The sequence below is a fragment of the Tenrec ecaudatus genome, chromosome 2, assembly GCF_050624435.1.
Source record: "Tenrec ecaudatus isolate mTenEca1 chromosome 2, mTenEca1.hap1, whole genome shotgun sequence".
In the NCBI taxonomy this organism is placed as follows: domain Eukaryota; kingdom Metazoa; phylum Chordata; class Mammalia; order Afrosoricida; family Tenrecidae; genus Tenrec; species Tenrec ecaudatus.
Window position 1 is genome coordinate 193,646,476 of NC_134531.1, and position 25,654 is coordinate 193,672,129.

The window sequence follows — 25,654 nt, forward strand, 5'->3', positions numbered from 1 at the left end:
AAAAAAACTCTTCCAATGCACAAAATACTCTCCTTTGGTGTTTGCAAATCTTTAGCCAACCATTGTTGTTGGCAAATAGTTTCTCCTTTCATTTCCTGGCAAAGATGACTCATTAAACTATATAGATAACTGGGATTTATTTTTTACTGCTCACATAATGAGTTGACAACATTTTGAGCCATTTCATCAGTTCTTTGCGCTGTACTATTGCTCCAAGAAATTTTCTTGGTTTAACATCAAAAGCTGGCTTCTGGAGCATAATGTCTATTCCCTCAATTTTAGCCAGAAAAAGTAGTTCTTCACAAATTAGTGTGTTTTTCTGGATTTAACAATCAGTAACAAAATGCTGTAAGAAGCACACAATCCTAAGCAAATGTAGCAAAGAAAGCTGATGGTGTCCGGCTATCAAAAGATATAGCATCTGGGGTCTTAAAGGCTTGAAGGTAAACAAGCGGCCATCTAGCTCAGAAGCAACAAAGCCCACATGGAAGAAGCACACCAGCCTGTGTGATCACGAGGTATCGAAGGGATCAGGTATCAGGCATCATCAGAACAAAAATTCATATCATTGTGAATTAAAGGGTGGGGAGTGCAAAGTGGAGACCCAAAGCCCATTTGTAGGCCACTGGACACCCCCTTACAGAAGGGTCTCAGGCCAGAGTGTGATGTAGCAACAATGAAGCATACAACTTTCCTCCAGTTCCTAAATGCTTCGTTTCCCCCCACCACCCTTACTATCATGATCCCAATTCTACCTTACAAGTCTGGCTGGACCAGAGGATGTACACTGGTACAGATAGGAACTGGAAACACAGGGAATCCAGGGCAAATGATCCCTTCAGGACCAGTGGTGTGAGTGGTGATACTGGGAGGGCGGAGGGAAGATGGGGTAGAAAGGGGGAACCAATTACAAGGATCTTCATGTGACCTCCTCCATGGGGGATGGACAACAGAAAAGTGGATGAAGGGAGATGTCAGACAGGGAAAGATATGACAAAATAGTAACTTATAAATTATCATGGATCCATAAGGGAGTGGGGAATGGGGAGGGAGGGGAAAAATGAGGACCTGATGCCAGGGGCTTAGGTGGAGAGCAAATGTTTTGAGAATGATGAGGGCAATGAATGTACAGATGTGCTTTACACAACTGATGTATGTATGGATTGTGATGAGAGTTGTATGAGCCCCTAATAAAACGATATTTTTTTAAAAAGCACACAGCCCATTGTCATCTTACTTGGATGCGATTGAAAGTTTTGCCAATATCAGCTGTCAAAGGAATTTTTCTGTGCTTGAAAACATAGCAGCATTAACATTTGTCAAATGTTCTTTTCTTGAACACTTCAGGGCTTCATTTGATAAAACTTTTTGGCTAATTAGGCAATTCAGGAATGTATTCTTTGTAGGTGACTGAATAAAGTCATAGTTCAGATATTTAATACTATATTATCTTAGATTGAGCCATGATATTACCTGTAAAAATGGTAAAAAGTTATGTTTATCATAATAGGGGTATAAAATTAATGAGATACAATATACGTAATTGAAAAAGTACAACTTATCTCACCAGAAACAAATTTTTTGCACATTACATTAGAATAGTACCTATGATATCAAGTATACAGTGGTTTTTGCTTAAAACAGCCGCAAAAGAAAACTAAAATATTAATGAAACTAAAACTTGGTTCTGTTTTGGCTCATATTAGATATGTGTTTGGATATTAAATTGGCAAATAGATTAAATTCAACAATCTTAAAAACGACATCAATATACAATTCAAATAAATTATTGTCATTTATTATACCCATTTTTATATTTTCATTAACACTTGCATTACCATTTAATAGATGAATCAATAAATATGTTAATTTTATTCATTAGATATAATAAAATATATGGCAATATATTGACATTTTAAATAGTATTGTGCTGGACACAAACCTGCTTTGATTTAATTAGTAGATACTAGAAGAAAGAAAAGTACAGTAGATAAGTAATGTATAACAATGCTCGCATGCAAATTGTTTTTATTAAAACAATATAATTTGCTTTGTGTGTGATCTGTAACCCATAAAGATCAAATATTAATTAAAATTTAAACAAGTGATTACAAGCATCTGTTCCTGTTGATTAATGCTAGACTTCCCAAAAATGTTATGACTGACATGCTCACCTACTTAAGATATATCCCTAAACTTGACCACTGATGGGTTATAGCTTATCTGTATTTGGGAAGGAATCACTACAACTCTAATTCTGTTACATAATAGATGAAACATTGCTCAAACGGTTTGGCAGTTGAATTTGTATGAACTTATAGGCCCCAGAAACGAGCAGTCTCAGGGGTCTGCCTCGGTGCATCCTTGATGGAGGTCACTGGATTGGGACCAGTATAGGGGTTGCATAGGCATGAGTCATCAGTCTTGCCCTGGCTGCATTGGTTAGAACAATCTTGTAAGCCCTTGAGGCCCGATCATGGTCCATCCCTACTTCTGTAGACCCCCCCCACCCACCCACCATTTGTAACTGTGATGTATTAATCTGCTACCAATCGTGCTTTTGTGACTGTTTCCTTTGCCCACTCCACACCTTCCTTCTCTCGTTTCAAATGTAAACTCTGGAACTCCAACATCAAGTTAATGGTCTTCCTCATCTGAATTGTTTGTGTCTTTGTCTCTTTTAAGACTTAATAAATGTTCTCCTTAAATTAACTTTTGAGATGGGGTCTCATTTGTACCCAAAAACATAGTACAGGTCTTCCTCCTTGCCCTCCTGCTCCCACCCAGTCCATGCTGTCCCAGTTAGACCTGCCCAAGACATTGATCTAAAACTCGCTCTCCTCTTCCTCCTGGACCTCCTCCTCCAGGTCATAGTCATCAACTCCCACAGGGGTGTCCAGTCGCCTTCAGACCCCTAGCCTCCACCTCCTCCTAGTCTACGTCCTCCTCCTCTTGCACCAATACTTCATACGGTTCCTACTCACGGCTGGTCAACCGTGCCTCTTCGAGGGCAAAGGTAAAACCTGAATGCTGTCGCCATTTATGCTAAGTCTCTCTGCTGGCCTAAGTGCAAATTAGCCCCAGCACGCCCTTGGCCGCCTCAAAGACCTTCACTTCCCTGCCGGTCCCCTCACTTCCGTCTCACGGCGAGCACTTCCGGTAACTGCCACGCAGACTCCCGAGCGCCCTTGCGGCAGCCCTTTCCGACACGCAGCGACGGGAAACGGCGACGAGACACTCTAGCACGCACTGGGGAACAGGCCGGAAGGGCTAGGAAGTCGGAGGTTTTCGCCTCTGTGGTGCGGGCGTGGGGAACGCCGCGAGCAAAGGGCCCGCCCTCCCCCCCGCCCTCCCCCCTCCCCGCCCACTCCCGCCAAGGAAGATTCGGAGCGCCGGGCGACCGTCCGCTTCTACATGGCGTGGGCGGGCGCCCCATACACGCCGGGGCGGAAGGCGCGTCCTAGACTCCGCACGACTAGTGCCCAAGCGGGGAGGGGGGGCTTTGCCAGTACCCTCAGCACAGCGGCCCTAACAGGCGATGGACCGTGCTTGGGGAGTCAGAGGGTTCCCTGGCTAATGGATGGGGCCAGGGGTGGGGGTGGGGAGCCTGAGCAAATTCGGTCTGGGTGAGGCCAGACACCCACCCCCTGGGTTGGCATCTTGCGCCCATGGTAGAATCTGCTGTCGGGTTACTGTAGCGTCATGTAGGCGAACTTCCCGAAGTCCTGTCGTAGAGAGATGGAGATTAATCCCTACCTCAGCATCCACCTAGTGCAACACTATCTGTAAGACGTGTATTCCAGTTTATTCTGAAGTGAAGAAAGCAAGATACTGCACTGTCTGTACAGGTTACTGACATCTGAGGGGGGAACGAGAGGGAAATGTAACATCTAGTTGATATTTCTGTATTCTTGGGCCTTCATTTACTCATGCAAAATGAGGATAATAGTACCCACTTTAGAGGGACTCGTGAAAATTAGTTAAATGTCATATAAACAGACTACAAGCACCTCTACACGTCCTGTCCGTGGGATGCCTTCCCATCCAAGGCATACTGCCAGAGCTGACCACCGACAACACCAAGGCAGCAATCTTGGAAACGCCTTGGGGTTGCAGTTGAAAGGGAACCCCTGCAGTTGCTCCCTGCCTCACTGAGGCCACTTCCACCTCACCGTCCCTACCTTCTCATACCATCTGATTCTTAATGACCCGGTGTACAACATCTGAGGCTTTCCGAGACTGTAACTCTTTAGGGGAGTAGAAAGCCTCCTCTGTTCCCACAGAGCCTCCTCTGTTCCCACAGAGCAGCTGGTGTTTTCGAACTGCTCACCTTTTGGTTAGAAGCCCAACTTGTAACCAGTACACCACCTGGGTGCAGGGTGCAGGGAGAGTGAGCATGATAGCGACCTGCAAGACAGGTCAAACCCAGAGGCCCTGTTGGCCACCACAGGATGACAGACCGTACTGCACCTCTGAAAACAACCTCCTAAATAATAAAATCCATGTCTCCCAGAATGACTCCTGGTCGGTTTGGGGGCTCTCAGCACCTACTAATTGGGAAAGACAGTCCCTATGCAGGGTGTCTCCTCATGTCTACTAAGCACCAGATCCAAGTAATAGCTACTTCTTAAATAATTTTCATCGACTTTTTAGAAAAGATTGGCGGAGGGTTATGCCAATAGGAAAAGGCCCCAGATTAAATATGTTCTATACCATAAAAGCCCACTGCTGTTTATGGAAGCGATAGCTTTCCACAAAACAGAGCTGCCAACCTTGCAATTGGCAACCCAAGGCCTAGTCCACAGGACACCAAGTCTCACAAAAGCAGACACAATTGAATGAGAGAAATCATCAGTGTGTACCTAGTAGAAAGGGCAGTGAAATCCCTCATATACATAATTAACTTTATAGAAAAGAGATGTTAAATCCCAAATATAATTTAAGGAGAGTATTAAGTCTTAAATAGGAAAAGACAAGAAAAAGACAGATATTTCACAACAGCACCGTTGGCAGCAGATCCATATATTATAGTTACTGGGTGAAATGCAGAAGTGGGAACAGGGTCATGATTGGAACACAGGGCCTCCCTGGCTAAGGCAGTTGGGGCATAAAACTTGACTATGGGACCCCAGGACCGTGATCTCCAACAAGGACACATTCAGGAGACCTCTAAAGGAGACTGCCCTCCCTGGGCTGCCCAGAGGGGTAGAAGTAATGCACTGGTCAATGCACTCTGCCTGAGGGAAAGACTGCTCACCTACCTGGTTAATAACCTCATCTCATGTCCAAACTCAGTGTCCGTGGGGGTTTTGAAGAGACCTTGAAGGGACTAGAAAGCTTCATCTTCTTCCCAGCAGAATGATGAACTTTGACTTCAAACAGCTAACCTCTGCTGCCCTTGACCTGGAGGTTAGCAGCACAACACACCACCAGAGCTCCTTGGTTAATAAAACTCAAACTCGCCACCACTGACTTGATTCCGGTGAGTCAGATTCCTGACACCCCCAAAGGATAGCGTAGAACTGCCCCTTGGGATTCTGCAACTGTGACTCTTTATACTCTCAGAAAGCCTCATCCTTCTCCCAAGGAGCAGCTGACTTGCAGATCTTAACCCAACATGCAACCACCACACCACCAGGACTCACACGGTTAATGGTTATAAGGAATTCAATAGAAACTTCATCCATGGGGGCTTTGCACGTGGATTTTGAACTTTCACAGTTTGTGGCAGTTTCCCTTGTACTTCCATGCTCTGTTTAAATGGCTATATTTCTGTAAACTCTGGCACCCAATATGACTTCATGCGGATGGTCTCCCTTATCCAAATGAATTGTCTTTGTCCTGTTTAAGACTTAATAAACATTTTCCATAAATTATATTTAGAGATTTCAGATCCCGTTGTTCCCTACAACAAAGCTAACAGGTTTTAGACTGGGGCTGATCTAGAACCCATGGGACAGAAATTAACTCTATAAAACTAGTGAACTAAGTTACTATGGGTTATATGAGAAATATTGCTAGTATTCTAAGGTTCTATTTTCTGGATACAGGAAAACATTTTCATCCTTTCTCCTAAATTATCTAACTGGTTTAGATGTTGTAACTCTCCAATTAGAAGTTTTCATTAGTAAATTTGACAAAATTATAAAGTTATATATATATATATTTTAATCATTTTATTGGGGGCTATCACAGCTCTTATAACAAGCCATACATCAATTGTATCCAGCACATTTGTACATATGTTGCCATCATCCTTTTCAAAGCATTTTCTTTTTACTTGAGCCCTTGGTATCAGTTCCTCATTTTTTTCTTCCCTCCCCACCCTCCCTTGATAAATTATAAATTATTGTTTTCATGTCTTAACTGTCCACTGTGTCTCCCTTCCCCCATGTTTCTATTGTTTGTCACGAGGGAGAGAGGCTCAATTATAAAGTTATTTATTTCATTCAAGGAGCCCTATTAGCTAGTGGGTTGTGTGATGGTGTTGCTAACTGTAAGGTCAGCAGCTTGCATCCACCGCCAGCTGCTCCATGGGTGAAAGATGAGGCTTTCTGCTCCCATAAAATGTTACACTCTCGGAAACCCACAGGGGCAGTCGGACATGCCATCTGACATGTCGGATTGCTGAGTCAGCAGTGACGAGATGGAGGTGAGTTGGGAGGCTTATATCGTATGAGAGCTTCAATCCTAAGTACCCCATTTGCAGAAGGCCTGCGGATAACAGTGAGCCTAAAATCTACTTGCAGATTTCCCAGGGCTGGGACGGGGGTGTTAAACCTTCACTGAATTCCTTAATTTGGGATGGGAACTATCTTTTCCCCAGGTAGAGTGCATAGAAATGTGGATTAGCTCCACCCCTCTTCAGCCAGCCCTGGGGAAGCAGTCCCCTCTTAGGAGCTTGCCTGAGTGTGCCTTTGAGGGACAGTATGAGAGGTCACATAGTCATGAGCTGACTGTCTTGGTGAGAAGGTCATGGATCAAACTTCTAAGTCCGTCTCTCTAACTTAATGGACCTGTCCCAACCATGGTCCTGTTCCTGTTTCTGTAGGCCCACCTGTAACTGTGATATACTGATCTGCCAACAGTCATGATTGTGTTACAGTTGCCTTTGTTCCATGCTGTGTTTTAGAATAAATAACGTGTCCTGTCTGTAAATCCTCATATGCCATTTAGAACTCCAGCTAATGGTCTCCTTCATCCAGATGCTGTGCCTGTGTCTTTGTGTTGTCTTTGTCCTGTTTGAAACTTAATAAATGATCGCCTTATATTGAAAGTGAGCAGCCCTTAAAGTGTAGTGGGTACCCATTGGGCTGGGACCCTCAGCTTTTGCATCTCAAAGCAGCAGCAGCCCTTCCAGGGAAACACCAGGCTTTCCGCTCCCATCAACAGTCTCAGAAACCCACAAGGGGTCATTCTGAGTCAGCCTTGCCTGCAAGGCACTGAGTTTGCTTTGGCTTCATATTATCTGTGAGATTGGGGTCTTTTTGAACCCTAAACAATAGTATAACCTCTAGTAGCTCATTTTGCATAATTGAGACATATTTAAGTTTTTTAAACATAAAATTTATTATTTAGTTATGTTTAGTTTAATTACATGACTATTTTTCTATATTTTGTACGCAGTACATTGAACAAATTTGAATTTTAGTTGTTTTTTTTTAATTCTACTTTTTAATGCCGAGACCCTTTCATAGTTTCTCGTGTTGTGGTGACCCCCAACCATAAAATTATTTTCGTTGCTACTTCATAACTCATTTTGCTACTGTTATTAATAGGGTGACCCCTGTGAAAGGGTCATTCAACCCCTCAAAAGGGTCACGACACACAGGTTGAGAACCGCTGCTTTGGATTGTCACAATGAATTAAGCAAAGTTATATGAAAATTTACAGCCTCAGGCGATCGTTTTCAACCTTCTGAAGCCGCATTTACCTCTCCGGCTTTGGGACGCAGATTTCATTGGTTCTATGTTGTTAATTGCCGGACGCGATATTGACAGAGATTGCTTGGCTCTAAGACTCCACTCCCATTGGACGAAGCCTCGGGACCTGGTGGTGATCACCCATGTTATAAAGGTTTTGGAATAGCTCCCAAGCCGGAGGTTTCCGTAGTGTAGTGGTTATCACGTTCGCCTAACACGCGAAAGGTCCTCGGTTCGAAACCGGGCGGAAACACACTTTAACTTTTGTGTTTTCTCATCGCAGTCAATGTAAATAAATAAATGCACGCAGGTTTTATTTAAAAACACTTTTTTTTGCATGTAGGTTTTAGTACTTTTCTTTCAACTCTACTCTGTTTTTCAATCAGCGGCAGTAAGCTTCAACCAGAATATTCCAGGCCTCGGTCTATGCGTGCAAAGACAATAGTGTATGTGATCCCAGGTTGCCCTTACAAGACCTTAAAGCCCAGGCGGAGCAGGTGCAGCCACCGGCCCCAAAGCATAGCCATTACTGGCAGGGACAAATTCAATGAGCAGACCAGAGAAAGGGTAAGGAGCGGGACACCAGGAGAGATCAAGGGCAGAACTGCCGGGAAAGGAGCGTTCGCCGCGGGCGGCAGATTGCAGGCGCCGCGGCGAGGAGACAGGGAGCCCTAGGGAGCCCGTCGGCCGCTTCCCACGGCCGTCCCGTCGGGGCGACGGCGACCGCTGGCCGCTCAGGTGGCCGCAGGGAGCGCGGCCGCGCGTCTCTCCCCCGCACTCCGCCCGCAGCGCCCCGGCTCCCGCCGCCGTGTCCGCGCCGCCCCCCGCCGTCCCGCGAGTCCCGGGTGGTGGTGGACGCCGGCCAGGCGCACCCTCCGCCCCGTCTTCACCAGCCCTCACTTGCACCGCGGGCCGGGGGCTGGGCACGAGTCTGGGGGCGGCTGCCGAGGGGGCAAGGGCAAGAGGCCGTGGAGACCCCAGAAGGCAGCCGGAGCCGCCCCCGCGGGGTTGCTCACTGTGGACAGCACCCAAGACAGCCTGCGGATGTAAAGTGAACTTCAAGTGTCTTCTTCTACAAGGCCATGTTCATTGTGGGGATTAACGCACTAAATCGATTATAATTCGCTACTGCCTCCATAAACCAAGGGCGTGTGCGTGAAATATTGACTATGCCAACGCACGGGACACGCAAAAGGTACCTGGGAGGAATAAGTGAAGTCTGATCGTTTGACTTAAGAGCAGAAGGAAGGTGTGATACAATTTAAAATGGCAAGTGTGTCCGTCTCAGGCCAGGCCGGAAGATACAGCAAAGTCAAAGAGGCAAGAAGGCAAGATGGTCCAAGACTGGAAAGTAAGGCTGGGCAAGCAGCCGAGCTGCGATTGCTCTTCTCCTCTCGAGCCCAGTTCATCTGTTGCTGCCTGCAAGTGTCTAGACCTTCAAAAGCATCCGATCAGTCAAGTTCTCACCACTGCTTGCTTCTGGCCTAAGCACTGACTCTGGGTTGAAAGTTGAGTTTCGCTCCGATCAGTTCAACTGTAAGGTTCTCTATTCCTTCAGGGATTTAGTTAAGGGGGGTCCTTGTACTACTCCCTTAGAGAGCATATGTCATCAAGTGTGTGTATGTATTTCTCTCTCCATGAAGAGTCCTTATTAAACTATAGCGAGAGTCGTGCTCTGGACACCATCCCGAGCTCTTTTCCAAGGGGAGATTTCAGCACACCCCTCACTGTGGACCACTGTTCTGCAGCCCGTTTCCTCCCGTGGGAAACCCCTTGGTTTCATTGCCTTAGCATGCAGCAAGCAAGGTCTTTGTCATCCCTTCCTGCAATTCCCAAAGTCAAAGAAGTAAGCCTCATCAAAGTAACACGTTCAAATTTATTGTTATGCATTGTAAATATAGGCAAAGGGAGGGGTCCTGGGAATCCGAATCCACTGGAGGGCTGTGAGAGCAAGTCAGTGTAGACAGCGCATAGACAAATAGTTCAATGATGACAATTTTTATGTGTGCCTGTGTAAATTTTGCATTTGTTTGATTTTTATTTCTTTATCCTTGTTTGACCATAGTTTTTTGTTGTTGTTTTTAAATCACTTTATTGGGGCTCATACAACTCTTATCACAATCCATACATCCATCCATTGTTGGACCATAATTTTTGTTGTTGTTGTTTGTTTGTTTTATACCTTCCCAGAATTTATAGACATACTCATGGGGTGAAGATAACAGAATGCCCTTCAGAGTCCCAGTCCTGGACATTACGTACACCCCCCCAGGGGGCAGGGGCGGTAAAGGGTGAAAGGTGAAGGATGATGGACCTGACTTGAGAGAATTCGCCCATAGTTTGCCAGCTCCCTAATTTTCCTTACAGTCTCTCACAGTTTTCCTGGCTAACTTGAGTGGGCACACACCTCCACTCCCGACTGGGACTCTGGACTTCACACCCTCCAGTCTGACCTCCTTGACTATTCCCAGGCTCTGGGAGGCCATAACGTCACTGGGTCCTCGGTCACTGTTCTCAAGGAAGATTTTGACTTAGACCTCAACTAATAAAAGACAGTCTCACCTGCCCTCTTGTGGAGGCAGCGAAGTTCAAAGCAACACAACAAATACCTTTAATCACACTTAATGTTAACCTGTCATTATGGCCTCACAACTTTTCCAAACTCATCTTATTTTAATAAGCTATAATTAATCTCTCTTTCATGTTTAAATTGTAGCTGTTTGTCCATAGGAGCCCCTTTATGCAGGCCCCTTTGTCCCTTCAGTTTTGCCCTGCCTTTGAAAAACATCATTTTTTGATTCCTGGTAGCCACACATGCTTCAGATGCATCTGTTATTTTCTCTGCACTGAGATGCATAGAGTGATCAGGAAGTGCAGATTCTTTACAATGGAGAGTAAAAGAAGAGAGCAAAAAGCTTAGTCAGTGTAAGAAGTTCCTTGCAAAGGGAGAAGGGAAAGGTTGATTAGAGAGGCCTTTGCAGAAGGACCTGCGACAACCGAGACCACATTTCTCTGAACAAGGGAAAGGGGAGATTGTTAAGGAGGGGTTAGGGAGAAAAGACATTATATTTACTTGTGAAAGGAGTTGAACAATTCCAGAAATTGATACCACAAGGGTGAGGTTAAGGTCTAACTGGGTGTCCTCAAAGTGGTGTTCAAAATGGAATGTGTGACAAAGGTTTCTGAGCAGGTTATGGGCACTTGCGATGGGACAGTGGGCATGCACAGGGCAGCTGGTTCCCTGGGGTCAGGTCTTCTGCCAGCCTGTTCTTTGCTCTTGGGCAACTAGAGGTCACAGGTGTTTGGTCTATTCTTGCTCCTGTGTCTAATCTGAACTGGCCAAATGCTGAATGCTGCTGAACAGGGAGTGGAATTTAAATACACTATTCTTCCAAGGGAGAAAACCACATTAGTTTTGCAGGCAGTTAAGGACATTGAAAATTATCTAGGTTGAATTTTCTATATGCTACAATTTAAAGGAGAACTGGGTGAAGGCTGTAATAAAACCCATATGTCTTGGCCTACAGAAATTCCTGAGAATCATCGAATTTTAAATATATTCCTCTGGTCTTTTGGGGCTTTCTCACTCCCACTATCATGACCCGAGTCCTGCCTTTCAGTTCTGGCTAGAGCAGAGCATATACGCTAGTACAGATAAGAGCTCATGGCACACGGAATCCAGGTCAGATAAACCTCTCAGGAACAGAATTGGAAGTAGCAAGAGGGTAGGAAGAAGGGAGGTGGGGGAGGGGAAGAAGGGGGAACTGATCACAATGATTGACTGAATAATCCCCCCCAGGGGGGTGAACAACAGAAACATGAGTGAAGGGAGACAGTGGTTGGTGTAAGACATGGAAACAATAATAATGTATAATTTATCAAGGGGGTCACAAGACGGGGAAGGGAGGGAAAAAAGAGGAGCTGATAGCAAGGGCTCAAACAGAAAGTAAATATTTAGAAAATAGCGATGGCAACATATGTACAAGTAGGCTTGACACAAGTGCTGTATGGATTGTTATAAGAGCTGTAAGAGGCCCCAATAAAATGATTTTTTTAAAAGAAAGAAACATGGTGGCAGAAGCAGCCAGACTTCCTTTCCCCTAACCTGTCTCAGGAAAGAGAGTTTCAAAGCCTTGAGGCAGGAGAGACCTTGCTGGGCTTCCATGAAGGGAGGCCAGAGCTTCTAGTCGTCTCGAGTTACATGGCTTGACTGCATTTTGAGGGCTGCGTCCCCAACACCATTGAAAGGTTTTGTTTTGAAAATGACCTCGAAAAATTAGTGGAGGAGACCTGATTATTCAATCTAAAAGGATTCCCAGGCTAATGAGGCACACAGTCGGGCTTCCTAAATGCACAACTTTTCAGGTCGGATGAATGCGTGCAGCTGCACTTCCAACTTTGTAAATAACTCACACACAAGAACCTCTGAAAGCGCGTGGGGGTCGTGAATAAGGCGGTCTGTGCCAGTGAGCTAGTTCCCCTCCCAGCTTTCCATTCCAAGCTAGGCGCCCTAGTCTCTTCCTGCCTCTGGGACTTCGCCTATTCAATCAAAGTTCTGATATAGGAAATTTGTCATTATAATGTTGAATCTTAAGAGGATATAATCAATTGAGTACGTAATAGGACTTACAGGATGACTTCCTTTGACAACCTAATTGATAAAAAAACCCATGGAAAAGATTGTTTTCTATTGTTTCAAAAGTTGCTAGCTCTTTTTTTTTTTTTTTGCTAAGTGAAGTCTAAACCATTGGCTCTTTCCAGCCAGCTCTGAGCGATGGGCATCTCTAGGGACACCGGGGGCACAAGCTCCGCAAGATAGGGGGCAAGAGAAAACCCTCCCACGAGAAGCAGAAGTGTGAGCTGGGGCTCCCCCACCCCCAGCTGCCAACCCACAGATTGGCCCCAGCCGATTAGTATCCACACAGCCCACTCGAGAGGAGGCAGCAAGAAGTGCAGCACCTTCGGGCTGCATGTGGGGGACTTCAAGGATGGACGGTGTCACCTACAAAGCACCCAGCGCGGAGCTGGTCCGCACCACGCCGGGTAAGGACTGCTTCGTGTTCACTGACCGCTCTGCACTGCTCTGGGGCCGCAAGAAGGGGTTAAACTGACCTCTGAAGGGGAAGAGATCTCAAATAAAAAGAGCGATCAAAGAAAGTTCAGAAGAACCAGGCTGAAAGGAAAAATAATGCAAAAAGGCGTTTTCCGGAGGAGCAGGCCGCGCAGGGCAAGGGTTTTGCTCCTGTGGCTTGGAGAAGAGACCAGTGTGGCCCAGCAGACAGCTGTGAGCTAGAGGGGAAAAGGGGGGGTTTCCAGGCCAGGAAAGTCAAGCTCACAAAGGCAAACAAATCTTCCCACCCTAGCGCCTGTATTCAGGAGTCTAGTCTATGCCTTGCAGACCTGTTTGAATATTTTGACTGGTTTTCTCTACCTGATTCCCCTTGCTGAACTAAAGGGATGGGGGGGGCGGCGTTGAACCTAGCTCGCCACCCCCACTCCCTGCTCCTAGCCTGACTATCCTTGCAGAAAGTACTCCATTGCAGGTGAACTCACAAATGGACTCTTGAGGGTCCGAAGCCTTGACATTGTAGTCTGTCTGATGTGTTACCCCCATTGGGAGCAAATTATGCATGCTACCTATTTACATAGCAGGATCCTGTGGATTATTTAAGATTATCAGTGACGACCTCATTGCTAAATCTTAAAATCTTGGTCGTCAATTTACCCTTTATCGACAGCATTTAAATGTTGCGGTGCATCGGCTGGGATGCCACGGGAGTTCTGTGAAGCTCAGCGGGACGGGACCTAGCCTTAGGGAGCGAGCAGTACCTGGTCCCTCCTTAGCACTGGCCCAAAGAATCACGGACCTCCTGGTACCAGTGCTTCTCCGGTTCCTCTCCTTAACCTTGATTCTAATGCAAATCTTGATTTGGTTGTTTATCTTACACTTTTCCCCTTTAAAATAGTGCCAGAGAACTGGTATTTATTTCCTGTTGTGTATCAACTGCCTGTAACTGACTAGATAGACACGGAGGGGTGGAGGAGCTTCCGAATGTTTGTGGACACATTCCATCATCTTTTCCTTTTTTAAAAATAATTTTATTGGGGGTTCTTACAACTCTTATCACAATCCATACATCCATCCATTGTGTCAAGCACATTTGTACCATCATCATTTTCAAAACATTGTCTTTCTACTTGAGCCCTTGGTATCAGCTTCTCATTTTTGCCCTCCCTCATGAGCCCTTGATCATTTATAAATTATTATTTTTTCATGTCTTACATTGACCAATATCTCCCTTCACCCACTTTTCTGTTGTCCACCTCTCTGGAAGGGGGGTTATAGGTAGATCATTGTGATTGGTTTCCCCTTTCTCCCCCACTTTACCCTTCCCCTCCTGGTATGACTATTCTCAATATTGGTCCTGAGGGATCTATCTGTCCTGGATTCTCTGTGTGTCCAGCTCTTATCTATACCTGTGTACATGCTCTGGTCTAGCCAGATTTGGAAGGTAGAATTGGGGTCATGACGTGGTGGGGGTGGGGCATTATTTCTAAAGGGCTTTTTATTGTTGTGTTCGGTGTTTTGCTTCGGCCTTTGCTGAACTTGCAGCTCGTGTCACTTGATCAAACACATTTTAAAAACCTAAAGTAAAATAAAATAAAACTTTGAGGAAAACTACATTTCAACATTTACAGTTATAGTAAACTGAATATTAATTACAAACAAGGAGCTGTATTAATTATTTCCTATTTTCAAACGTCTTACCTTTGCACGTAGACCTTAGATGTCTCAAATGACAGTGATGGCAAGGAGAGTATCTTAAAATATCCACTGATTTCATCACAGCTCATTCTGACACAGGAGGGAGGAGCAGGTCATTCTGGGTCACCATTTTGGCCGCTTATATGTTTTCTTTTTTTTTTTTTCTTCCACTTTTCTTTTTGCAGAAAGACGTCCAGAATTAGATTGTACTTGTAAGGTTTATTGGGGCGTATAACAGAACCAAAGATCCAATTGGCAAAGTTTTAGAAGCAGGCTTTATTGAGAAGCTTGCAGGCGGGTTCGGCAACTCAGGGGATTGAGCTATTGAAGCCGCACCCTACAGGTGCCGAGGCGAAATTTTTATATGCCGGAGAGAAGGCAGAGGGTGGGGGTTCCTATTGGTAGCAGGTGCAGCAGGCGGGCTGCCTGGGATACCTGGTGTTCTGAGCACATTCCGTGCCGACCAGAGTCATTATTCCGAGAAGGGTGTTCACTGAGGGAGGGGAAGGGCAGCAAGGGGTGAATTTGAGAGCTAAGATGGAGGTGTTGGATTCAAAATGGAGTTCCTCATGCCAAGACCAGGCAGTACTGGTGATATTTTGTTTTCTTCCTTATCCCAAATTCACATTCCCTGAACACCAACTGTGATTGACACCGGCCTTTTTTCTGGGTACGTGCATCCTTATGTTGATGTAACATGCAAATAGTATGATACTTAGATTTGTGTCAACTTGGCTGGGCCACGATTCTCAATATTTTGGCTGTTTAGACTGTAAAGGTGAAACTGAGGTACAGGGAGACAGAAAGACATAACTGACAGGACAAGGGAGAGCAGAAACAGAAATAGCTTTATTAGGGGGAGCTCCCGGACGAGGTTCCAGGATCTAGGCCAACAGGTTAGGGAAGTTGTGCCCAGCAGCTGGGGGTGAAGGTTTTTAAAGGGGTGGTGAGGAATATATGGCAATTTTGGCAATTAGCTTTCTTCAAACCTAGAACATCTGGTTTCACCGTTGTCTTTTCTGGTGCTGTCTGCTGCTGACCTTCGGGTTTTGCAGGAAAGCATGTGCAGGGCCCTCACCTGCTTCAGCTGAATCCAAACATAAGACCTTCCCTGTGATGTGATCGACCATAATGTAATCAATTCCATTGTGGAGTCTACTTTACGCAGCTAAGCAGTTTGAGGAAGATTGGGGGGGGGGTGTGATTGAAGAGAAGTCTCCTCAGGGACGGGATCTACTTCTCTGTAAGATGACCCTGTGGAGAACTTCCTCTGTTTCTGTGTAAGGAGAATCCTAAGAGGAATTCTAATGGAGAAGAAACCCCACACCCTGTCCTATCTTAAGTGCTTCCTCATTCCGGGGACACACCCATCCCCTGACATGGACTTCTTCCTTTGCACTAGAAATCCCTGCCTGCTCCGCTTCCGTTACCCTGCTCCCAGAGTAGAAAAGGGATGTTCATCGCTCTTCAGGGCCCAGACCTTCTGAAACACTAGTTCCTCTGGGTTGCCAGCTACTACATTTTTCTTCTTTCCAGTTCTCCAAGAGTGCCACCTGGTCATTCTCAGGTCACAAGTTTGCAGTTATACTTGTGGGCCTGGATTCTCCATCTGTCTCCTCAACCTCTGGTCTTTAGACTTGAGCCCATGGCCTGCCTGTTGCCTGCTGACCTGACCTGCTGACCTTGGACTTACCTGTCCTCCCTCCACCAGCTGTGACTTTCCTGTTTACAGATGAATCTCCCTGCTTCCTGGTTTCTTAACTGCTGCAGCTATCTAAGACAATAAAAGACATCTGAACCACAGACTTAACCTCTGACTCATGGACTTGAACCTTACTGAACTTACTCAACATGAGAAGCAATGGCTACAAACACCTATTAATAATTGGACGTTGGAATGTATGGAATTTAGGAAAATTGGAGGTTGTCAAAATTGAAATGGATTGCATAAAGATCAATATTCTAATCATTAGTGAGCTGAAATGGACTAGTATTGGCCATTTTGAATCAGACAGTCATATGGTTTACTATGCTGGGTCTGTTTGGCTGGGTGGATTAGAGAAACAAGTCCACCGACACTTACATAGGTGTAAGAAGGACCTTTGTATCAAGAAGTAATTATAGACCAGGAAAACATCCCAGTCCAACTTGAGACCACAGTCTGATACTAGTCCATAAGTCCCTCCTCAGACTCACGCCGTCACGAGTCGTGATGCAGATGCAGGAAGATCACAGGTCGGTGGTTCAGAGTCCTGTGGATCCAATGGCAGTGGACACACCCTGGACCCTGGCAGTAAACAGGGCCAGCCAGCAGGAAGGTGAAGGCAGAGAGGGGGGTGGAGGGGTTCCTAGGGCTCTCCTTTTGAGAAGGTCGCATCCACAAGGAGGCGCCATCAGTCTGTGACCTGATGAGTGACAGGTTGAATACACTTCTGCAAATCTTTAAGCTGACATGAAATGATGTAACTACCATACTGGGAAGGACATATTTAAGAGGGATAGCATCCCATTCATCCTAGTAAAGGACATTTCAAGATCGATCTTGAAATACAATGCTATCTGTGATCATAGCTATCTGCATTCAAGGAAAGCCAATCAAGACAATTGCTTTTGTTTAAATTTTACTTTATCTTAATGACACTAAACGCAACTACTCCAAGGGGTGGGGTGCAGGGGCAACATGATAAAGAGAGACACCAGACTTTGGTTTCATAATTGACCTTGACAGCACTCAAGTTAATCAGGGGCTGCGTCAGAAGCAGGACTACAGGTTATTTCAGACTCTACATAAAAGTGAGCGATGACAATACTTTCACTCTGCTTTGTCAAGACTCCTGCGGTAAGAGTGCCGTCATGGATGAAAAAAGCTAGGCAGTCAAATGCAGATAACAGCCCTTGCTCAAAACAAGCAAACAAAACCTACAGGGTTCCACCTGAACACTGTCAGGTAAAAGCATGGACACCCTTCCCCCAGACTGAGTTTCCCAGAAACGGGCTAGTTCTGCACGCAGCTGCACTCTCTAAAAGCACAGACCGCCCATTTCATTGTTCCTAGAACCAGAACAGGCTGACCTGGTACAACGAGCAAACAGTCACGTACGCCCCACTGAGCAAAACCGCACCTTACATCAGTGGAAAGTGGCTAACTCTCCAGAAGCTTCAACAAGGCAGGGGGGAGGGAGGGGATGGAGGGGTATATAAAAACCCCTCAAGCGCTCCCCTGGGCGCAGCTTCCACAGCTTCACTTTATTGTGGGCTGTTGAACCCGTCCGCTTGTCTCCAATAAAGCCTGCTTTTTAATCAGTCCTCAGCGAGTATGGTCCGTCTCTTCTCCTTTTGTGCCTCAGTTTACCTAACAAGCACCAGGCTTAGAGACCACCACCAAACATAAGAGACATGAGGCTTTGAAAGAGATAAAAATTCCTGAGTCTACCCACTTCTATCTTTAAGTGAAAATGCCAGAGGGAGTTTTTATTGGCTTAATTGGGTTTGTTAGGTAGCTTAGCCTAGGGAAATGGGAAGTCCATTTACGCATGCCCAGGAGAGCCAGCAAAAGACAAAAGCTGGATTTTCCCACTGGTGGGCTTGGATGGGCGTTACACCTGGAGCAGCCCACCTGGGCCGGGTGATTGCAATTCAGCCAATGGGATCGACCTGGGGTCGTTCACCACACCTCCCCTGGGAACCTTTAAAAGGCAGGGACCTGAAGGGAGAGGCGCTCTTGGGCTGTTGGTCTGTTGGTTGGTCTGTTGGTTGGTCTGTTGGTTGGTCTGTTGGTTGGTCTGTTGGTTGGTCTGTTGGTTGGTCTGTTTGTTGGTCTGTTGGTTGGTCTGTTTGTTGGTCTGTTGGTCTGTTTGTTGGGCTCTTGGGCTCTTGGGCTCTTGGGCTCTTGGGCTCTTGGGCTCTTGGGCTCTTGGTCTTGTCTTGCCTCGCTTGGGTGGTCTAGTCGTCTTCGTGGGAGGGGAGAGATCCTTGCGTGTCCCGGAGCAGTCTCTGCCAGGCCGCATGGTCAAAGGAATCCTATGGGTGCCGCCCGTAAAACCTGATGCTTCTTTGGACTTTCATTAAATTCACTTGGATCACGAGCCCGGCTTCGGCATGAAATCTTTCTCGCGCGGAGCCAAGGACCGCGGATGAGATTTAGGCCGGAGAGAGAAACCTAACAGGTTTTTCCCACCCATCTTCTTATAGAATGCCAGGTCACACATTAGAGAACTCTTCCCTTCTGCTCCAGTCCAACAGATTTAGTTACGCTACTAGTGCTTTGGGAAACCAATGATCAGAGCACAGGAAAAGTGATTGTCACGCTTTCCAGGTACCTTGTCACTCATTTAATTCGGCCAAGGTGATCTCCTAATACACCTTCGTCTTAAACCATTCTGTGCCAGGAATGTGTGCCTTAGAGTTTGCCTCACTGCTGCCGCTTCCTCCCTAAGATGTCAGAGGCCAGCTCCTTAGATGAAGAAAGAAACAATTAGACAGATGCGGTGGTAGTTATTCCAACTGCGCATCGTTCTACCCAGGCTGTGCTTCCAGGGGTGGAGGGTTGAAATGTCTCAGTCCTTCAACTAATTTAAGGCAGACTGACATACATGCCAACAGAAAGACCATAGTTTGCCTCTTGCCTTTGAATGGAACTTTTCCCTTGCATTTTGGTCTCAGATGCCAAACCAAATGTCCAAAGAAAAGAGGCTCCTCAATTAGATAAAAACAGTAAACATTTCTTAAGGACATTTATTCAAATTTGATTGGTAGCCTGAATAACCAAACTTCCCCCAAGAAGGGTTGAATGTTGAAGATGCGTTACTCAAATATAAAGCAAAAGTTGACGAGACAATAGAGCCAGACAAGAGGCAGCTAACCCATTACCAAGTATGCGACAGCAACTACATACAACCTTCACAGAGTGCACCACGGCAGCAGGGCGCCAGACTGCAAAGCTTCGTCAAACGGAGTCTAGAGGTATCTCGAAGCAGAGAACAGCAAGTGCTTAAGACATCCATTAAGATAGCTGCACCAAGACAGTCCACTCTGGTTAGAAAACCGAACCTTAACATCAGGTCATGCTTTGGGCAGAGGGTTAATCACAACTATATTAGACACAATTCAGCAGTTAAAGTGAAACTGTGTCAAGGATTTGACCAAATGAAGAGACGATAATGTCCAGGGTCTAATAACAGCGGGGACAATAGAATATACCTCTCGGACCTATCCCAATGACTATCTTTTTAAAAAATCATTTTATTGGGGGCTCATACAAGTCTTCTCACAATCCATACATCCATCCATTGTGTCGAGCACATTTGTACATTTGTTGCCATCATCATTCTTAAAATATTTGCTTTCTACTTGAGCCCTTGATATCAAATCCTTATTTCCCCCATCCCCCCTCCCTCATGAATCCTTGATACTTTATAAATAATAATTATTATTTTGTCATATCTTACAGTGTCCAACGTCTCCCTTCACCCACTTTTCTGTTGTCCATCCCCCAGGGAAGAGGTTATGTGTAGATTCTTGTAATCGGTTTCCCCTTTCTACCTCCCTTTACTCCACCCTCCAGTATCGCCACTCTCACTACTGGTCCTGAAGGGATCATCTGCCCTGGAGTCCCTGTGTTTCCAGTTCCTATCTGTACCAGTGTACATCCTCTGGTCTAGCCAGATTTGTAAGGTAGAATTGGGATATGATAGTGGGGGGAGGAAGCATTTAGGAACTACAGGAAAGTTGTATGTTTCATTATTGATACCCTGCACCCTGACTGGCTCATCTCCTCCCCAAGACCCTTCTGTAAGGGAGTATCCAGTTGTCTAGAGATGGGCCTTGGGTCTCCACTCTGCACTCACCCTTACTTACAATGATGTGATTTTTTGTTCTTTGATGCCTGATACTTGATCCCTTCGACACCTCGTGGTCACACAGGCTGTTGTGCTTCTTCCATGTGGGCTTTGTTGCTTCTGAACTAGATGTCTGCTTGTTTAACTGCAAGCCTTTAAGACCCCAGATGCTATATCTTTTGATAGCCGGGCACCATCAGCTTTCCTCACCACATTTGCTTATGCACCTGCTTTGTCTTCAGTGATCATATCAGAGAGGGGGCACCCACTGATGTGATTTTTTTGTTCTTTGATGGCTATTTTGAGGCCATATTTGAAGCTGGAATTCAGGGCACTGACGGGTCCTGGCACCACCTTCCTGTCCTGCCCCAGAGTTGAGATTCTGTGGAGCAGCACCTCAGCACGGAGAAAAGCGAAGCGGACGGTTCCAAAGAGGCATCCTGTGTCTCAAGGTCCTAAGCATGGGGTGGCCCTTAGAAGAAAGCCCTTTAAGAAGGGCAGAAGAAAGAAGTCTAAGCACAGACCACAAGGTCAGCCAATACTATTATGCTATTTCATGCACTAACCACTACGGCTAGTGAGGAAGGAATGCACGCATTTTACAAATTTCTTCCGTCTGAAATTGATCAAGTATGCAATCAAGATGCATTGAAAGGTATTGGAGACCAGGATGCAAATTTTGGAAACTTTTAAAAGAGAAAGAGCAGGGGTTGGAAAATATGGCCTCAGTGATATAAATGAAGCTGGAGATTGCATGATAGACTTTTTTCTCTCTCTTTTTTGATAACCCCCAAAGGGGTGCACCGTTCCTGGAAGTACTGCAATACCAAGTTAATGCATGGAGTGGACGAAGCAAGCTCCTATTCCATATCCCTGCTCCAAAAATCCATTTACTATATTGTCCTCAGATAGAGGATGTATCAGATAGTAAACTGGTAAGAACAGATACTACACTTGATCTTAGCCAAAAGGCCAAGAAGTGATTGCATGATAGACTTTTGCAATAACAACTTCTTCATCACAATTACCCTTTTCAACACCACAAAGGGCAACTGTACCCATGTGTAGGGTGATTTCCCATTTCTTTCCCATGGTCTTAGGGAAAACCCTATCCTAACCGGCCTAATGGGTAAAAAGAGTGGGACTTCACTTTTAGTTAAAAAAGTTCACTTGGGGTTAAATGAACTTTGGTATTTAGAAATATAACTTGGCTTCTTGGAACTGTTAAGATATGATAGAACAAACTATTTTGCTTAACCTTGACTTACAAAGTGTGTCTTCGTTAAGATATGATAGAACAGACTATTTTGCTTAACCTTGACTTACAAGAAAGTGTCTGCAAAATCCACGTGTCTTTGTTTATGGACTTGGCTGTTATCCCAGAAGGATGTTAGAAGCCAAAGAAATGGGGTATAAAAAGAAACTCAGCTTTTAATAAAGGGCCATTGCATACATTCACGCTTGAGAATGTTTCTTTGGTCCTCCTGAACCCCTCTGTTTCCTATATTCTCCTTTTTTCTCAAGACCACCCACCTGACTTCAGCTTTCTGTTAGGAACACTCCGGAGCTGGTCTTCAGCACCCATGGACTTCTCCAGATTGAATTCACAGAAATCAAATCGACTACACCTGTAGGAAGAGGTCAATGTTTACAGGCAAAACCAGGTCAGGGGCCACGTGTGGAAAGGACCATCACTTGCTCATATGTAATTTCAAGTTAAAGCTGAAGAAAATTCAAACAACTCTCCAAGAGCCAAAAAATGACCTGAAGTCTCACCTAAATTTTGAGAACATCTCAAGAACATATTTGATGCATTGAACACTAAGTAGTCAGAAAGCCTGATGCGCTGTTGGATAACCTATAGGAAACAAGCAAAGAGTCATTAAAAAGAGGAAAGGAAAAAAGATCAGAGTGGGTGTTAGAAGAGACTCTGAAACGTGCTCTTAATCCTAGAGTAGCTAAGGTAAATGGAAGAAATGATGAAGTCGAGATGAACAGAAAAGACAGAGTTGTATTATAATGAAATATGTGAAGACCTGGAGTCAGAAAACCAAAAAGGAAGAGCATGCTCAGGATATCTTATTCTGTTTTTATGCTCAGCATATCTTAAATAGAATAAATAAAAGAAGCATTAATAAATTAAAAAACAAACCATTTTTTCCCAAATCGCAATGTTGTAAGATTAGAAATCAAGCACAGGATAATCAACCTCCCAAAGTCAAATACATGGAAATTGAACATTACTTAACCTAAAAAGCATTAGTTCGACAAAATAATAATAATTTATAAATTATCAAGGGTTCATGACAGAGGGGATGGCAGGGAGGGAGGGAGGGGTAAAAATGAGTTGATACCAAGGGTTCATGTCGAAAGCAAATGTTTTGAGAATGATGATGGCAACAAATGTACAAATGTGCTTGACACAATCGATGTATGTGTGAATTGTGATAAGAGTTGTACGAGCCCCCAATAAAATGTATTGGTTAGTAGGAGAAGTAAAGAACATACACACACACACACACACACACACACACACACGTCCTTGAAACAGTTAAGAATGAAAATGCAACATGCCAAAATCTTTGGGACACAGCAAACGCAGTATTCAGAAGCCTGTTTACAACAGGAAGTGCACACATAGAAAAAGAAGAAAGAATTGAAGTAAACACCTTAACACATCATCTACAACAATTGGAAATGATCAGCAAAACAGATCCTCCAACACTAGAAGAGAGGACACGATAAAAATTTTAGCAGAAGCAGAATCATAAGTTTTTTTAAATAGAAAAAATATCAACAAGACAAAAGTTGGTTCTTTGAAAAGATGAATACAATTTGTAAACCACTGGCAAACCTTAAAAAGGAAAAGAAGGACCAAAAATATTATGAATAAGAAACTAAATGAGTGACATTATAATAGAATCAACTGAGATTTAAAAAAAACCATATTCACACAGTATTAGGAAAGTTGCATTCCAACAAATTTGAAAATCTTAAAGAAATGGATAAATTTCTAGAAATGCATTATCTACCTAAATTAACACAGTATAAAAATCTCAACAAGCCTATAACACAAGAAGAAATATATATGATCATTAAAAAAAACACATTAAAAACTCCAGGACCAGATGGTTTGTTTTTTGTTAAAACATTTTATTAGGGGCTCATACAACTCTTATTACAGCCCATACATATACATACATCAATTGTATAAAGCACATCTGTACATTCTTTGCCCTAATCATTTTCTTTTTTTCTCTCCTCTTTTCTTTTTTTACATTTTATTAGGGACTCATACAACTCTTATCACAATCCATACATATACATACATCAATTGTATAAAGCACATCCATACGTTCCCTGCCCCAATCATTCTCAAAGCATTTGCTCTCCATTTAAGCCCTTTGCATCAGGTCCTCTTTTTTTTTTCCCCTCCCTCCCCGCTCCCCTCTCCCTCAGACCAGATGGTTTTACCAGGAAATTCTACCAAGGATTTGGAGAAGAGTTAACACCAATCCTACATGAATGATTTCACAATATACAGTCAATAAACTACCCAACTCATTTAATGAAGCAAGTGTAACCCTAAAGACATCCCCAGATTTGAAAATTATAGACCGATATCTCTGATAAATATAGACACCAAAATTGTCAACACAATCCTACCCATCAGACTTCAACAATGCATCAAAAAGAATAATAGTAATACAGCATGATCAAGTGGGATTCATTCAAGCTATGCAAGGATGGCTTAATATTAGAAAAAACAATCCATGTAATTGACCACATAAACAAAATAAAATATAAGAACCATATGATTATATCAATAAATGAAGAAAGGGCACCTGGTAAAATTCAATATCCATTCCTGATAAAAAACAATAATATAGGAATAGAAGGAAAATAATAAAAGTTATATATGGAAAGCCATCAGGTAGAATCTTACTTAATGGGGAGAAATTAAAAACATTCTTCTTTCAAAGAGTAACCAGGCAGGTTGCCCTTTATTACTACTATTATTTAATATAGTCCAGGAAGTCTTAGTTAGAACTGTAAGATAGCAAAATGATATGAAAGGTATCCACATTTGCACAAAAGAAAGAGAACTCTTTATATTTGCAGATGATATAATCCTATATGTTAAAAAAACCAAAAATTCTATTTAAAAATCACTGGAACTAATTGAAAATTCTGGCAACATAGGCAGGTTTTCAGATCAACATACAGAAATCAGTTAGTTTCATATACATTACAGTAGATGACAGCAAAAAGGAAATTAAAGAAACAATACCATTTACAATAACTACCCAAAAGATAAAATATCTAGGAATAACTCTTACCAGGGAAACGAAAGACTTATACAAAGAAAACGGTAAGACTTCTAAAAGACACTTACACAAATGGAAGGATGTTTTATGATCCTTGATAAGAAGAGTAAATATGGTGAAAATATCAACATCAACAACAACAAACCACTTTTAAAATTCAAAGCTATTCTGATCCAAACCCCACCCCAATTCTTCAAATAAATGGAAAATATAATCAGCTTTTTATGGAAAAGAAAGAAATCCAGAATAAACAAAGCATGATTAAAAAACATAGGAGGTCTTTCACTTCCAGGTTCTAAAACCTATTATATAGCCATGGTAGTCAAAATAGTTTGTACTGGTACAATGACACCAATGGATTAGAATTGAGAGCCCAGAAACACAACCAAGTACCTACAGACACCTAATGTTTGGTAAAGGACTAAAACATATTAAATATGGAGTAAATAGCCTTTTAAATACATGGTGCTGGAAAAAAATTGGATCTGCACCTGAGAAAAAATGATACAAGACTCATACCTCACACCATGTACAAAAACGAACTCAAGATGGACTGAAGGCCTAAAGAAAAACCCTAGAGCTATAAAGACCATCAGTGAGAAAACAGAGACAAAGTTAAAGGCCTTAGTATAAGGCAGAAATACACTACCAAGCGTAAATAGAGGACTGGGACCTTTTAAAAAGATGACATTTATGCACCTCAAAAGAATAAAAAGAAAACCCACTGACTGAGAAGAAAATATTTAGCAATGCTATATCAGATAAAGGCCTAATTTCAAAAATCTGTAGAAAACTACACCT

The 25,654-nt window shown here is 43.8% G+C and overlaps 2 non-coding genes across 2 annotated transcripts; one reads left to right on the forward strand and one right to left on the reverse strand.

Annotated features, from left to right (window-relative positions):
- The first annotated feature begins 8,102 nt into the window (after positions 1-8,102).
- Positions 8,103-8,175, forward strand: TRNAV-AAC (transfer RNA valine (anticodon AAC)). Its single transcript has one exon. It is a non-coding gene; the product is annotated as a tRNA-Val (tRNA).
- Positions 8,176-21,318: 13,143 nt separating this feature from the next.
- On the reverse strand, positions 21,319-21,509 carry LOC142441837 (U2 spliceosomal RNA). The gene has a single exon (XR_012783155.1). It is a non-coding gene; the product is annotated as a U2 spliceosomal RNA (small nuclear RNA).
- Positions 21,510-25,654: the final 4,145 nt, after the last annotated feature.